This window comes from Triticum aestivum, chromosome 5A, assembly GCF_018294505.1.
Source record: "Triticum aestivum cultivar Chinese Spring chromosome 5A, IWGSC CS RefSeq v2.1, whole genome shotgun sequence".
NCBI lineage: Eukaryota > Viridiplantae > Streptophyta > Magnoliopsida > Poales > Poaceae > Triticum > Triticum aestivum.
Window position 1 is genome coordinate 554,943,147 of NC_057806.1, and position 16,831 is coordinate 554,959,977.

The window sequence follows — 16,831 nt, forward strand, 5'->3', positions numbered from 1 at the left end:
AGACCAATTTTACAACCATTTTCTTTTTTGGGCCCTTTACTTTTTCTAGTAAATTTCTTTTTTGTTTGCCTTTTCATTTTGTTTTTTATAACTTATGCAGAATTATTATTATTTTCGTTATTTAAAAAAAAAAAACAATTCCACAACAACATCTTCAGTTAGGATGTAGCCTTTAATGTGCAGTACAACTTTAAGCATTGAAAATTGGAAAACATATATTTAACCCATATATATTGTTGAGAAATTTTTATAATTTTGCTGTCAAAGCAGGATGTACACAGGAATACAATTTTGCTGTCAAAGCAGCATTCCAAACGTACATCTTCATGACATCATACATAATAACAGCAATAAAATGTTTACAATATGCCATATGGCTCAGATCACACAACACATGACATCCAGGTTCAAATGACCCCAACAACGAAAAAACATCACCAGCACAGCATACTATCTGCACATTCAAAGAGAACAAACTATATGTCAAAAGAGAAATAAGCAGAAAATAGCCACTAAAAGAAAGCAAATAGTGTACTCCGTAATTACTACAGATTTGCTCAACACACACACACACACACTTTGGCATATACTTTTGAAAAGAAGTACAGATTCAAGTAAACTGTAGAGTTATATCAAGACTAAGATACCTGACGGTAAACAACAACAGGTAAACCTAGATAGAAACCAATAAACCTAGATAGAAAGTAACAAACTTGTACCCCTGATACAAACCAGTAATCAACCCAAATTATCAGTACATTCTAAAATGTTAAGTGGCTACCATTCCAATCATAATTGTACCATGACATAGGAAAAAAATGTGTGACATGACTGCTACAAATTAAATTGATGCTCTTCTACTACTAGACCATTCAAGCTCATGGTCAGGATCAACAATACAAATAACCTGTAGGTACAATGGCACAGCAACAAGCAAATAGTGCAATAATCCCACCACAGCGCATGAAGAAAAACACTGTCCTACTGCCACTCTCATCCCTTCAGCTGACAACATCTATTTCATGGAGGGAGGGAAGGGAATAGATAGGCTAGTACTAGTTAATGATGGCGTCGATGATGATATGGATGAGGTTGGCGTCGGTGAGCAGGGATCCACCTCCCGTCAGTTCCATCGACATTCCGGTGAGGCATTTTCCTCATAACCAGGTTATATCACCACGAAAACAGAACAGAGTCAGCGAACAGTAAGAACCTCCTCACGATCGACCAGAACAAGAACAAGATAAATCTGGTCAAATGCATGACTTTTGACTTTTGTTCACCTCACATACCAGAACAAGAACAGTAAGAACCAGAACCTAATTGTATAAACACACACAAAATAAACCTTTACCTCTTGACTCTAGAGATTATCAAACTTCTACTCTGAAGTTGTCGTTCTATCCACCTCTGCATGCATCCACTCCTCCAGCTTTAAGCAACTTCCGAGACACAGTAGCCGCTCGAACATGCACACAAACAAACACAACAAACAAATTAATCGAGATTTTGAGATTTTGCATAAGCCAGAGTCAAGCACGAGTTATTCAAGGGCAAACGGTGTGAAGAGCTTGATGATTATATTTGACATAGGCAGTTACACGGGAGAGTTAGTCACATGTACAAATTTTAGCTTTTTCTACCTAAGTACAAATAGCAAAATGGAACATAGGCAGGTTGATTATATTTGACAGAGCTAACTGAACAAAAAAGAGAACATAGCACCGCGACTTGTTGAGGACAGAAATAATAATGTTTGATACATAAATTAGTAATGTGAGGCTCAGTAAGGTCCTATCTTAGTGCTATGGGGATTAAGAGCATGCACACAGAAAGCTAATTGGCAAACAAAACTTACTGGTCATAGTTCCCAACACAGATCAAACTGGCAAATGATAATGTTTGTTAAAGCAATTAACAGGGCAGTAGCTCAACCTAAAGAAAGGCAACAGAACATATATGAAAGAAACTGAGTTGCAAGTGTCTAAAGAGTGATTGATGATCCACTCCAGAGACATGGTAGTTTCTTCTAACATATTGTATTATCAAGTAAACTCTTACAAGAAAGATGCCCCAGTAAGTAAGCTGAATGGGTGACAAACTGAATAGTGAAACAAGTTGATAGTTGTACACTATAGTGTTTACGCACAGTGGAACTGAAAGAATTTCAGATTATGTTGCATGCAAGAAGAGGAGCGATAGTGCTCTCTAGCTAGTAGTACGCCAGGATAAGAGCGCGTGGTGTGACAACAAGAGCAGCAGGGTGGACTGTACTAGAATCTAGATCCGTCCGAGTAAAATAATGGCAGACCATAGAGAGCGTCGGTTTAGGCGGTTGCAGACTTGGAGTGCGCTGAGTTTCACTATTCGGTTGTGACAGTTTTACACTTTCAGTCAACACTGTAGAGAAAATACAGTTCGGCATGTTCTGAATATCTTCACCAAGCTCCGTTTTCGATAGTACTTACAGAGTTTACTGGTTGCAGAGTCATCTGTGCGTAGACCTCGTCACTGTCCTTGTTAGCCTGTGCAAAACAAGCAGCATTCATCAGGATTAATTCATGGAGTAAGAAGAAATACAGAGACAACATCATCATCTGATGATGCGCTAACCAATCAACGGCTTCGTTCATCCAGATCACAGGCGGCGTGACAGAAGAAGAGACTACATGGACATCCTCGACGGTGGCACGGAGGTCGGGCGAGTCCTTGACGGCCTTGATGTGGTCAATGACGTTCATCCTATGGACGATGCGCTCGAGCGGGTGGACCAAGCGCTCCCATGCAGGCTCCACGCCCTTCTCAAGCTCCTCCAGCTTGCGCATACAGAGAAACTTCAGATGAGCTAGACTGAAACTCAACTTGTCAGTTGCCACCTACATAAAATAGTCAAGACTAGAGTCTAACTCAAATCAGGTATGCATTCTTTGGACGTTAAATGGAAGCTTTATATATATATGGCTATAAGGTATGATGCGAACCAACCAAAGTTATTATCTCCATTCTGAACAAATTACACTGCAATGGAGTTGCTTAATACTTGTAGCATGATTGGTTTTCCGTTCTGAAACTGTAGACATGTTGTGCTTGGCTCATGCTTCAGATATGATCGGTCTACAGAGATTCAGACTGCGCCACAAAGGCACAGTAACAGCTGATGGATATACAAGTACAAAGACAATACTCCCTCAGTGTCAAAGAAACCTGTCTTACACTATTAAGTTACAGAGATAGTATGAGATCAGTCATCTCCAACACTTTCCAGGAACGCCTAGCGCATCGGATCAGATCAAGAACACTGAAAATATAAACAACGACAGTACCTCCAGCTCAGCCATCTCCTGGCCGAACTATGCTCAATCATGAATTAGCGGCCAAGTGTTTGATTAGCGATACAGGAAATGCACGTGGCCAATGGGCGTGAGTTTTGGCTGAGGATGATCATCTACTAAGAAGACTGTCTTCAAAAAAATTTAGCTCAAAAGGAGGATCCTAGGTGGTACTTGCTTTGCAAAGTACCACACTGGATAGAAATATGAATATTGAAGCTGGGCTCAAAATAATGAATGGATTGAGCTGAAATTTGGTGGGGGTGGTTATTTGAGCATAGGAAAGCACTGTAGAAAATTGATACCATTTGGACATGCTAAAGTGGTACTTCCTTCACAATGCTATTCCCTGGACAGAAACTCGGGAAAATTAGCAAGAGAATTTGGTTAAATGAAATGAGCTCAAATTTCGTGTAGGTAAGTAACACAGGTATGGTCATGCCCTGGTAAATTTTAAGATCATTTGGAGAAGCCTAGCTAGTACTTACTTCACAAAGCTTCTCTCGAGATAGAAACTTTGGAAATTTCCTGAGAAAAATTTACCAGGAAAATGGAGCTGAATATTTTCATGTGGTAATGATTTGGGTATGAAAGAGTGCCCAAAAAGTTTGAGGGTAATAGGAGGGATCTGGATAACAGTTGCTTTGCAATGTGCCAATCTGACAATAAAATATAAATTGAACCTGGGCTCACATAGATCATTTGACTGAGCTGCAATTTGGAGGAGCACTAGTAGAAAACAGGGCTTTGGTCCAGGCCGGGTCAGCCCATTAGTCCCGGTTCAGTCTAGAACCGGGACCAATATGGGCATTGGTCCCGGTTCGTGAGCCCAGGGGGCCGGCCGGGCCACGTGGGCCATTGGTCCCGGTTCATCTGGACCTTTTGGTCCCGGTTGGTGGGATGAACCGGGACCAATGGGCCTCGCTCCTAGCCCACCACCATTGGTCCCGGTTGGTGGCTTGAACCGGGTCCAAAGGCTCCCCTTTAGTCCCGGCTCATGTCACCAACCGTGACCAATGAGGTGCCTATATATACCCCCTCGCGCAAGAGCAGAGCACAGTGCTCTGTTTTTTCTGGCCGAGGGGGAGAGGGCTTTGTGGTGCTCTAGCTCACCTCCTATGCACATGAGGTGTTCGATGGAATGCCCGAGCCACACTACTTAAGCTTTCTCCTCTCGAAGCTCGACCTCCAACCTCCATTTTCCTCGAGATTTGTCTAGATTTAGCGGTCCGTCACGCCCCGTCCCCGTCTTCACCGCCGTCGATCACCCGCGCCGATCTCATCACCGACACCACCGTGGTGAGCCTCTTGTTCTTATCTTCTTTCTGAAAGGAAAAATATTCTTACTTGTATGTTTAGATAGATACTTATATCATTTTCTTACATTTATTATTGCATCTTATATAGTGCGATGGTTTTGGTATCCGCCTCCGTCGGCCCTCGTCCTGTCTATGATTCGGATGTGGTATGTATATTATCTTTATAACTATTGGTTCATTTATTGTTTATGAAAATTATCCCGACCAACGTGACATAGATTTTATTTATCTAGGATGTATGTGAATCGGAAATGCCAACCGACCCTATTGTCAAGAGGTTAAATTTAGTTGAAGAAGAAAACAATTTATTGAAGGAAAAAATAAAAAAAATTGAGGAGGAGAAGATGATATTGGAGTTGCATGTTGCGGATGACATCGATGATCACAAGATCAAGATGGATGCAATGCGCTTGAAGATTGGAAAGATTAGAAAATATGCCATTCATACCAAGGCTTGGTATCATTATGCCGTTGGATCAATTGTTACCTTGGTTGCAATTATGATCGCATTTGTTTTCGCATTGAAATGTTTTACATAGTTTCAATGTATGGTTTAATTAATTAGATGCTCTGGAGAGCTATATGTTGTTAGATGAGAACTATGTATGCACTTTGGTTTTAATGTGATGATGAACTTCTATTAATTTGGACACTTAATTATATATAATGCACGCAGATGAATCGGCAATGGATGTACGGTGACAGACACATCCGCGAGTACATTAAGGGCGTGCATGAGTTTCTCGATGCGGCTGAGGCAAACAAGCAGAATGGTTTTATGTGTTGTCCATGCACTGAATGTGGGAATACGAGGTCTTACGCTAACCGGAAAATCCTTCACTCCCACCTGCTTTACAAGGGTTTCATGCCACACTATAATGTTTGGACGAGACACGGAGAAATAGGGGTTATGATGGAACACGGCGAAGAAGAAGACTACGATGACAACTATGTGCCCCCTTAATACGGTGATGCTGCAACGGGGGGAGCTGATGAAGATCAAGAGGAATCAGACGATGTGCCCAATGATGCTGCAACGGGTGAAGCTGCTGAAGATCAAGAGGAACCAGACGATGTGCCCGATGATGATGATCTCCGTCGGGTCATTGTCGATGCAAGGATGCAATGCATTAGTCAAAAGGAGAAGCTGAAGTTCGATCGCATGTTAGAGGATCACAAAAAAGGGTTATACCCCAATTGCGAAGATGGCAACACAAAGCTCGGTACCGTACTGGAGTTGCTGCAGTGGAAGGCAGAGAATGCTGTGGCTGACAAAGGATTTGAGAAGCTACTGAAAATATTGAAGAAGAAGCTTCCAAAGGATAAAGAATTGCCCGACAGTACATACGCAGCAAAGAAGGTCGTATGCCCTCTAGGATTGGAGGTGGAGAAGATACATGCATGCCCTAATGACCGCATCCTCTACCGCGGTGCATACAAGGATCTAAACGCATGCCCGGTATGCGGTGCATTGCGGTATAAGATCAGACGAGATGACCTTGGTGATGTTCACGTCGAGCCCCCCAGGAAGAGGGTTCCTGCGAAGGTGATGTGCTATGCTCCTATAATACCACGGTTGAAACGTCTGTTCAAAAACGAAGAGCATGCCAAGTTGATGCAATGGCACAGTGAGAACCGAAAGAAAGATGGGAAGTTGAGAGCACCCGCTGACGGGTCGCAGTGGAGAAAAATCGAGAGAAAGTACTGGGATGAGTTTGCAAAGGACCCAAGGAATGTATGGTTTGCTTTAAGCGCGGATGGCATTAATCCTTTCGGGGAGCAGAGCAGCAATCACAACACCTGGCCCGTGACTCTATGTATGTATAACCTTCCTCCTTGGATGTGCATGAAGCGGAAGTTCATTATGATGCCAGTTCTCATCCAAGGCCGTAAGCAACCCGGCAACAAAATTGATGTGTATCTAAGGCCATTAGTTGAAGAACTTTTACAGCTGTGGAATGAAAATGGTGCACGTACGTGGGATGAGCACAGACAGGAGGAATTTAACCTTAAGGCGTTGCTGTTCGTGACCATCAACGATTGGCCCGCTCTCAGTAACCTTTCAGGATAGACAAACAAAGGATACCACTCATGCACGCACTGTTTAGATGACACTGAAAGTATGTACCTGGACAAATGCAGGAAGAATGTGTACCTGGGCCATCGTCAATTTCTTCCGACCAACCATCAATGTCGAAAGAAAGGCAAGCATTTCAAAGGCGAGGCAGATCACCGGAAGAAGTCCGCCATGCGCACCGGTGATCACGTGCTTGCTATGGTCAATGATTTACACTACGTAATCTTTGGAAAGGGTCCCGGTGGACTAGTTGTTCCAAATGACGCTGAGGGACACGCACCCATGTGGAAGAAGAAATCTATATTTTGGGACCTACCCTACTGGAAAGACCTAGAGGTCCGCTCCTCAATCGGCGTGATGCACGTGACGAAGAACCTTTGCGTGAACCTGCTAGGCTTCTTGGGCATGTATGGGAAGACAAAAGATACACCTGAGGCACGGGAGGACATGCAACGTTTGCACGAAAAAGACGGCATGCCTCCGAAGCAGTATAAAGGTCCTGCCAGCTACGCTCTTACGAAAGAAGAGAAATAATTCTTCTTTGAATGCCTGCTCAGTATGAAGGTCACGACTGGCTTCTCGTCGAATATAAAGGGAATAATAAATATGCCAGAGAAAAAGTTTCATAACCTAAAGTCTCATGACTGCCACGTGATTATGACGCAACTGCTTCCGGTTGCATTGAGGGGGCTTCTATCGGAAAACGTCCGATTAGCCATTGTGAAGCTATGTGCATTCCTCAATGCAATCTCTCAGAAGGTGATCGATCCAGAAATCGTACCAAGGCTAAGGAGTGATGTGGCGCAATGTCTTGTCAGTTTCGAGCTGGTGTTCCCACCATCCTTCTTCAATATCATGACGCGCGTCCTAGTTCATCTAGTCGACGAGATTGTCATCCTGGGGCCCGTATTTCTACACAATATGTTCCCCTTTGAGAGGTTCATGGGAGTCCTAAAGAAATATGTCCGTAATCGTGCTAGGCCAGAAGGAAGCATCTCCATGGGCCATCAAACAGAGGATGTTATCGGGTTTTGTATTGACTTCATTCCTGGCCTTAACAAGATAGGTCTCCCTAAATCGCGGTATGAGGGGAGATTGACTGGAAAAGGTACTCTTGGAAGAGACTCAATAATATGCAGGGATGGATATTCTTGGTCTCAAGCACACTACACAGTTCTATAGAACTCTACCTTGGTGACCCTGTATGTCGATGAACACAAGAATAGTCTGCGCTCCAAACACCCGGAGCAGTGCGACGACTGGATTACATGTGAACACATCAGGACTTTCAGCAGTTGGTTGGAAACACGTCTCAGAGATGACAACACTGTTTGTGATGAGTTGTACTTGTTGTCCAGGGGACCATCTTTGACTGTATTGACTTACAAAGGATACGAGATAAATGGGAATACATTTTACACGATCGCCCAAGATCAAAAGAGCACCAACCAAAACAGCGGTGTCCGCTTTGATGCAGCAACCAAGAGCGGAAAGGACACATATTATGGTTACATAGTGGACATATGGGAACTTGACTACGGACCTAATTTTAAGGTCCCTTTGTTTAAGTGCAAATGGGTCAATCTGTTAGGCGGCGGGGTACAAGTAGACCCACAGTACGGAATGACAACAGTGGATCTGAAAAATCTTGGGTACACTGACGAACCGTTCGTCCTAGCCAATGATGTGGCACAGGTTATCTATGTGAAGGACATGTCTACCAAACCGAGAAAAAGAAAAGATAAGGAAGCGAATACATCATACGATGAGCCAAAGCGCCACATAGTTCTTTCAGGAAAAAGGGACATCCTGGGAGTGGACGGCAAGACAGACATGTCTGAAGATTACGAAAAGTTTCATGAAATTCCTCCCTTCAATATCAAGGCTGACCCAAGCATCCTGATAAACAATGAAGATTATCCATGGTTACGGCGCAATAAGAAAATGACACAAGCGAAGAAAAAGTGAAGACTTTCTCCCGCAACTATTATGATGATACCATGCCAAATTTGTAACAGACGAGTATGCTATGCCAACTTTTTTTAGAGTTCATTTGAAAACTATGAATTTAGGTCGAATTTTCTCTATAGGTGCATCTATGTTCAAATTTTAACTATTCAAATTTGAAAATTAATGGCACGAAAAGAAAGTTTATATTTTTTCTAAAACTAATGACACTAACAGAAAGTTTATAATTTTGCTGACCTAAAAGCAAAAAGAATTAAAAAATAAAGCAAAAAACAAAAGAAAATAAATAATACATAAAACAAAACAAAAAAACTGGAACAAAAATAAAAATAGCAAAAATAAGTATTTTGTTGTAAGTATAAATAAAATAAAATAAATAAAGCAACAAAGAAAACAAAAAAACGAAAAAAGTGTTTTCAAATTTGAAAACTAATGGCACTAACAGAAAGTTTATAATTTTTCTAAAACTAAAGGCAAAAAGAATTAAAAAATAAAGCAAAAAACAAAAGGAAATAAATAATGCAGAAAACAAAACAAAAAAACTGGAAAAAATAGTGCTCACCCCTATAATATTTGATACGACTAACTAAAATTACCAAATTGAGTACAATGATAAAACACAATAATATTAAATAGCAGGAAAAAGATTGACTCAAAAATCAATTTTTATAGTAAAGTTATTCATAAACTAGTGATTCACACAAATTTTTAAAAAATCAAATTTAAACTATTCAAATTTTAAAACTAATGGCACTAACAGAAAGTTTATAATTTTTGTGACCTAAAATAAAAAAGAAATCACTACAAAACTATAAGTATTTAGTTCTAAGTAGAAACAAAAAAACAAAAAAACAAAAAAATGTCACCTACTGGGCCCCCACGGCCTGAATACGACTAGAAACCCTACCATAGGCCAGGATTCAGACCCGTGGGAGGCCCAGTAGGCCCACATGCACAGATTATAGTGTTAGGCCCGAAAGCCTGCTTTAGAGAGGAGCTCGAGAGGGAAGGCGCACCGCACCTTATAAACATGTGCGCCTCCCTCTCAACTAGCGAGGTGGGACTAAATATTTGGGTTCGGGGCAGCACAGGCCTTTGGTCCCGGTTGGTGGCACCAACCGGGACTAAAGGGGGCATTGGTCACGGTTCGTGGCACCAACCGTGACCATTGCCACTAGTAGAAAACAGGGCTATGGTCCAGGCTGGCTCAGCCCATTAGTCCCGGTTCAGTGTAGAACCGGGACCAATGTGGGCATTGGTCCCGGTTCGTGAGCCCAGGGGGCCGGCCGGGCCACGTGGGCCATTGGTCCCGGTTCGTCTGGACCTTTTGGTCCCGGTTGGTGGGACGAACCGGGACCAATGGGCCTCGCTCCTGGCCCACAACCATTGGTCCCGGTTGGTGGCTTGAACCGGGACCAAAGGCTCCCCTTTAGTCCCGGTTCATGCCACCAACCGGGACCAATGAGGTGCCTATATATACCCCCTCGCGCAAGAGCAGAGCACAGTGCTCTGTTTTTTCTGGCCGAGGGGGAGAGGGCTTTGTGGTGCTCTAGCTCACCTCCTATGCACATGAGGTGTTCGATGGAATGCCCGAGCCACACTACTTAAGCTTTCTCCTCTCGAAGCTCGACCTCCAAGCTCCATTTTCCTCGAGATTTGTCTAGATTTAGCGGTCCGTCACGCCCCGTCCCCGTCTTCACCGCCGTCGATCACCCGCGCCGATCTCATCACCGACACCACCGTGGTGAGCCTCTTGTTCTTATCTTCTTTCTGAAAGGAAAAATATTCTTACTTGTATGTTTAGATAGATACTTGTATCATTTTCTTACATTTATTATTGCATCTTATATAGTGCGATGGTTTTGGTATCCGCCCCCGTCGGCCCTCGTCCTGTCTATGATTCGGATTTGGTATGTATATTATCTTTATAACTATTGGTTCATTTATTGTTTATGAAAATTATGCCGACCAACGTGACATAGATTTTATTTATCTAGGATGTATGTGAATCGGAAATGCCAACCGACCCTATTGTCGAGAGGTTAAATTTAGTTGAAGAAGAAAACAATTTGTTGAAGGAAAAAATAAAAAAAATTGAGGAGGAGAAGATGATATTGGAGTTGCATGTTGCGGATGTCGTCGATGATCACAAGATCAAGATGGATGCAATGCGCTTGAAGATTAGAAAGATTAGAAAATATGCCATTCATACCGAGGCTTGGTATCATTATGCCGTTGGATCAATTGTTACCTTGGTTGCGATTATGATCGCATTTGTTTTCGCATTGAAATGTTTTACATAGTTTCAATGTATGGTTTAATTAATTAGATGCTCTGGAGAGCTATATGTTGTTAGATGAGAACTATGTATGCACTTTGGTTTTAATGTGATGATGAACTTCTATTAATTTGGACACTTAATTATATATAATGCACGCAGATGAACCGGCAATGGATGTACGGTGACAGACACACCCGCGAGTACATTAAGGGCGTGCATGAGTTTCTCGATGCGGCTGAGGCAAACAAGCAGAATGGTTTTATGTGTTGTCCATGCACTGAATGTGGGAATACGAGGTCTTACTCTAACCGGAAAATCCTTCACTCCCACCTGCTTTACAAGGGTTTCATGCCACACTATAATGTTTGGACGAGGCACGGAGAAATAGGGGTTATGATGGAAGACGGCGAAGAAGAAGAGTACGATGACAACTATGTGCCCCCTGAATACGGTGATGCTGCAACGGGGGGAGCTGGTGAAGATCAAGAGGAACCAGACGATGTGCCCAATGATGCTGCCACGGGTGAAGCTGCTGAAGATCAAGAGGAACCAGACGATGTGCCCGATGATGATGATCTCCGCCGGGTCATTGTCGATGCAAGGACGCAATGCATTAGTCAAAAGGAGAAGCTGAAGTTCGATCGCATGTTAGAGGATCACAAAAAAGGGTTATACCCCAATTGCGAAGATGGCAACACAAAGCTCGGTACCGTACTGGAATTGCTGCAGTGGAAGGCAGAGAATGCTGTGGCTGACAAAGGATTTGAGAAGCTACTGAAAATATTGAAGAAGAAGCTTCCAAAGGATAACGAATTGCCCGACAGTACATACGCAGCAAAGAAGGTCGTATGCCCTCTAGGATTGGAGGTGGAGAAGATACATGCATGCCCTAATGACTGCATCCTCTACCGCGGTGCATACAAGGATCTGAACGCATGCCCGGTATGCGGTGCGTTGCGGTATAAGATCAGACGAGATGACCCTGGTGATGTTGACGGCGAGCCCCTCAGGAAGAGGGTTCCTGCGAAGGTGATGTGGTATGCTCCTATAATACCACGGTTGAAACGTCTGTTCAGAAACGAAGAGCATGCCAAGTTGATGCGATGGCACAGTGAGAACCGAAAGAAAGATGGGAAGTTGAGAGCACCCGCTGACGGGTCGCAGTGGAGAAAAATCGAGAGAAAGTACTGGGATGAGTTTGCAAAGGACCCAAGGAATGTATGGTTTGCTTTAAGCGCGGATGGCATTAATCCTTTCGGGGAGCAGAGCAGCAATCACAGCACCTGGCCCGTGACTCTATGTATGTATAACCTTCCTCCTTGGATGTGCATGAAGCGGAAGTTCATTATGATGCCAGTTCTCATCCAAGGCCCTAAGCAACCCGGCAACGAAATTGATGTGTACCTAAGGCCATTAGTTGAAGAACTTTTACAGCTGTGGAATGGAAACGGTGTACGTACGTGGGATGAGCACAGACAGGAGGAATTTAACCTTAAGGCGTTGCTGTTCGTGACCATCAACGATTGGCCCGCTCTCAGTAACCTTTCAGGACAGACAAACAAAGGATACCACGCATGCACGCACTGTTTAGATGACACTGAAAGTATATACCTGGACAAATGCAGGAAGAATGTGTACCTGGGCCATCGTCGATTTCTTCCGACCAACCATCAATGTCGAAAGAAAGGCAAGCATTTCAAAGGCGAGGCAGATCACCGGAAGAAGCCCGCCATGCGCACCGGTGATCACGTGCTTGCTATGGTCAATGATTTACACTACGTAATCTTTGGAAAGGGTCCCGGTGGACTAGCTGTTCCGAATGACGCTGAGGGACACGCACCCATGTGGAAGAAGAAATCTATATTTTGGGACCTACCCTACTGGAAAGACCTAGAGGTCCGCTCCTCAATCGACGTGATGCACGTGACGAAGAACCTTTGCGTGAACCTGCTAGGCTTCTTGGGCGTGTATGGGAAGACAAAAGATACACCTGAGGCACGAGAGGACCTGCAACGTTTGCACGAAAAAGACGGCATGCCTCCGAAGCAGTATAAAGGTCCTGCCAGCTACGCTCTTACGAAAGAAGAGAAAGAAATCTTCTTTGAATGCCTGCTCAGTATGAAGGTCACGACTGGCTTCTCGTCGAATATAAAGGGAATAATAAATATGCCAGAGAAAAAGTTTCAGAACCTAAAGTCTCATGACTGCCACGTGATTATGACGCAACTGCTTCCGGTTGCATTGAGGGGGCTTCTACCGGAAAACGTCCGATTAGCCATTGTGAAGCTATGTGCATTCCTCAATGCAATCTCTCAGAAGGTGATCGATCCAGAAATCGTACCAAGGCTAAGGAGTGATGTGGCGCAATGTCTTGTCAGTTTCGAGCTGGTGTTCCCACCATCCTTCTTCAATATCATGACGCACGTCCTAGTTCATCTAGTCGACGAGATTGTCATCCTGGGGCCCGTATTTCTACACAATATGTTCCCCTTTGAGAGGTTCATGGGAGTCCTAAAGAAATATGTCCGTAACCGCGCTAGGCCAGAAGGAAGCATCTCCATGGGCCATCAAACAGAGGATGTTATCGGGTTTTGTGTTGACTTCATTCCTGGCCTTAACAAGATAGGTCTCCCTAAATCGCGGTATGAGGGGAGACTGACTGGAAAAGGCACTCTTGGAAGAGACTCAATAATATGCAGGGACGGATATTCTTGGTCTCAAGCACACTACACAGTTCTACAGAACTCTACCTTGGTGACCCCGTATGTCGATGAACACAAGAACAGTCTGCGCTCCAAACACCCGGAGCAGTGCGACGACTGGATTACATGTGAACACATCAGGACTTTCAGCAGTTGGTTGGAAACACGTCTCAGAGGTGACAACACTGTTTGTGATGAGTTGTACTTGTTGTCCAGGGGACCATCTTTGACTGTATTGACTTACAAAGGATACGAGATAAATGGGAATACATTTTACACGATCGCCCAAGATCAAAAGAGCACCAACCAAAACAGCGGTGTCCGCTTTGATGCAGCAACCGAGAGCGGAAAGGACACATATTATGGTTACATAGTGGACATATGGGAACTTGACTACGGACCTGATTTTAAGGTCCCTTTGTTTAAGTGCAAATGGGTCAATCTGTTAGGCGGCGGGGTACAGGTAGACCCACAGTACGGAATGACAACAGTGGATCTGAAAAATCTTGGGTACACTGACGAACCGTTCGTCCTAGCCAATGATGTGGCACAGGTTATCTATGTGAAGGACATGTCTACCAAACCGAGAAAAAGAAAAGATAAGGAAGCGAATACATCATACGATGAGCCAAAGCGCCACATAGTTCTTTCAGGAAAAAGGGACATCCTGGGAGTGGACGGCAAGACAGACATGTCTGAAGATTATGAAAAGTTTCATGAAATTCCTCCCTTCAATGTCAAGGCTGACCCAAGCATCCTGATAAACAATGAAGATTATCCATGGTTACGGCGCAATAAGCAAATGACACAAGCGAAGAAAAAGTGAAGACTTTCTCCCGCAACTATTATGATGATACCATGCCAAATTTGTAACAGACGAACATGCTACCATTGTCCGTTTTGTACATGCACATGCTATGTGGGTGAAATTATGATACCATCCCAACTTTCAACTTTTTCAGAGTTCATTTGAAATGCTTTCATGTCTTATGGTTTGAAACTTTGATACTTCGAAAGTGATTGTCCATTTTGTACACGAAGTGCATCAAGTTTTTGTCGTAACCCTCTCTACTTTTTGGAACATGCTATGTGGGTGAAATGATGATACCATGCCAACTTTCAACCTTTTCAGAGTTCATTTTGAAATGCTTTCCAATTTCAGAGTCATTTAGCTCAAAGAATGAATTAATAGCAAACAGAATAAACTACAAAACTTTTATGAAAATAAAAACAATCAATTAAAATATTATGTTATGATCAACTAAAATAAAACTATAATATTCTTCAATAGCAAAAAGAATATAATTTTGTGACCTAAAATCAAACTATAAGTATTTAATTGTAAGTATAAATAAAAAATAAATAGCAAAGAAGAAAAAATTTCTAATTTTATAGTAAAGTTATTCATAAACTAGTGATTCACACAAATTTTTAAAAATTCAAATTTAAACTATTTAAAATTTAAAACTAATGGCACTAACAGAAAGTTTATAATTTTTGTGACCTAAAAGCAAAAAGAAATCACTAAAAAACTGTAAGTATTTAGTTTTAAGTAGAAATAAAAAAATAAATAGAAAAAAAATTCTATTTTTATAGTAAAGTTATTCATAAACTAGCGATTCACACGAATTTTTAAAAATTCAAATTTAAACTATTTAAAATTTAAAACTAATGGCACTAACAGAAAGTTTATAATTTTTGTGACCTAAAAGCAAAAAGAAATCACTAAAAAACTGTAAGTATTTAGTTGTAAGTAGAAATAAAAAAATAAAAAACCAAAAAAATATAGAAATAAAAAAGAAAAAACCAAAAAAATGCCTCCTACTGGGCCTCCACGGCCTGAATACGACTAGAAACCCTACATGGGCCAGGATTCAGGCCCGCAGAAGGCCCAATAGGCCCACAGGCAGTAGCAAGTTTAGGCCTGAAAGCCTGCATTAGAGAGGAGCTCGAATGGGTAGGCACACCAGCGCTTATAAACCAGTGCCGACGCCCTTCAGCTAGCGATGTGGGACTAAACTTTTGGGCTCGGGGCAGCAAAGGCCATTGGTCCCGGTTGGTGGCACCAACCAGGACTAAAGGGGGCATTGGTCCCGGTTCATGGCACCAACCGTGACCAATGCCCCCCTTTAGTCCCGGTTGGTGGCACCAACCGAGACCAAAGGCCGCCACTTCTCGCCCTTTGGGCTGCTGAAAATTGGCCTTTGGTCCTGGTTCGTGGCATCAACCGGGACTAAAGGGGGCATTGGTCCCGGTTTGTGCCACCAACCGGGACTAATGCTCCGTCTATATAAGCAAAGACTTAGCGTTTTTTCATATTTCATCGCCAGTTCCCCGCCCCGACGACGCCACCAGGCTATCCGAGCTCGCCCCGACGATGCCGTCAGGCTCGCCGTCGCCCCGCGCCCCTGCCCCGTGCTCGCCGTCGCCGTCGCCCCGCGCCCCTGCCCCGTGCTCGCCGTCGCCCTGCCCCTGCCCCGTCCCGCCCCCGCGCGCCGGCGCCCTCACCGCCCCCGCCGTCGCCTCGAGCTCCCCTGCTACGGGCTCGCCGTCGCCGCCCCGTGCTCGCCGTCGCCCAGCCCCTGCCCCGTCCCGCCCCCGCGCGCCGGCGCCCTCGCCTGCCCCGCGCTGTGAGCCGCCGCCCGGCTCTGTTTTTTTATTTTTATTACTTTAATTTTTTTGTTCATATGTGATGTATATGTGTATGTGGCTATAATGTATATGTGTATGTGAACAATGCAAAATATTGTTTTTTAGAAAAATTAGGATTTTTTTCTGTTCATAGATTTTTTTGGTGATATTAATTATTGTAAATATGCAAATGTTTGTATATTCATATGAACAATGAATTAGGCAATACTACTTCTTGTATTTTTAAGAAGGAAGAAGAAGAAAAAGAATGAGAGGAAAAAGGAAATAAGAAGAGGAAGAAAGGAGAAGAAGAGGGGAGAGGAAGAAGAGGAGAAATAAATAAGAAGAAGAAAAAAGAAGAAAAAGAAGAGGAGAAGAAGAAAGGAATAGAGGAGAAGAAGAGAAAAATAGAATATATATTCTATTTTCTCTTTTCTCCTCTATTCCTTTCTTCTTCTCCTCTTTTTTTCTTCTTTTTTTCTTCGACACGTGGGGGGGGGGTCGAGAACGCCGGACATTCATGA

At 43.2% G+C, this 16,831-nt stretch overlaps 1 pseudogene; it reads right to left on the reverse strand.

Moving 5' to 3' along the window:
• The window catches only part of LOC123101546 (putative G-type lectin S-receptor-like serine/threonine-protein kinase At1g61610), a 34,730-nt pseudogene that overhangs the window by 2,075 nt on the left and 15,824 nt on the right, over positions 1–16,831 (reverse strand).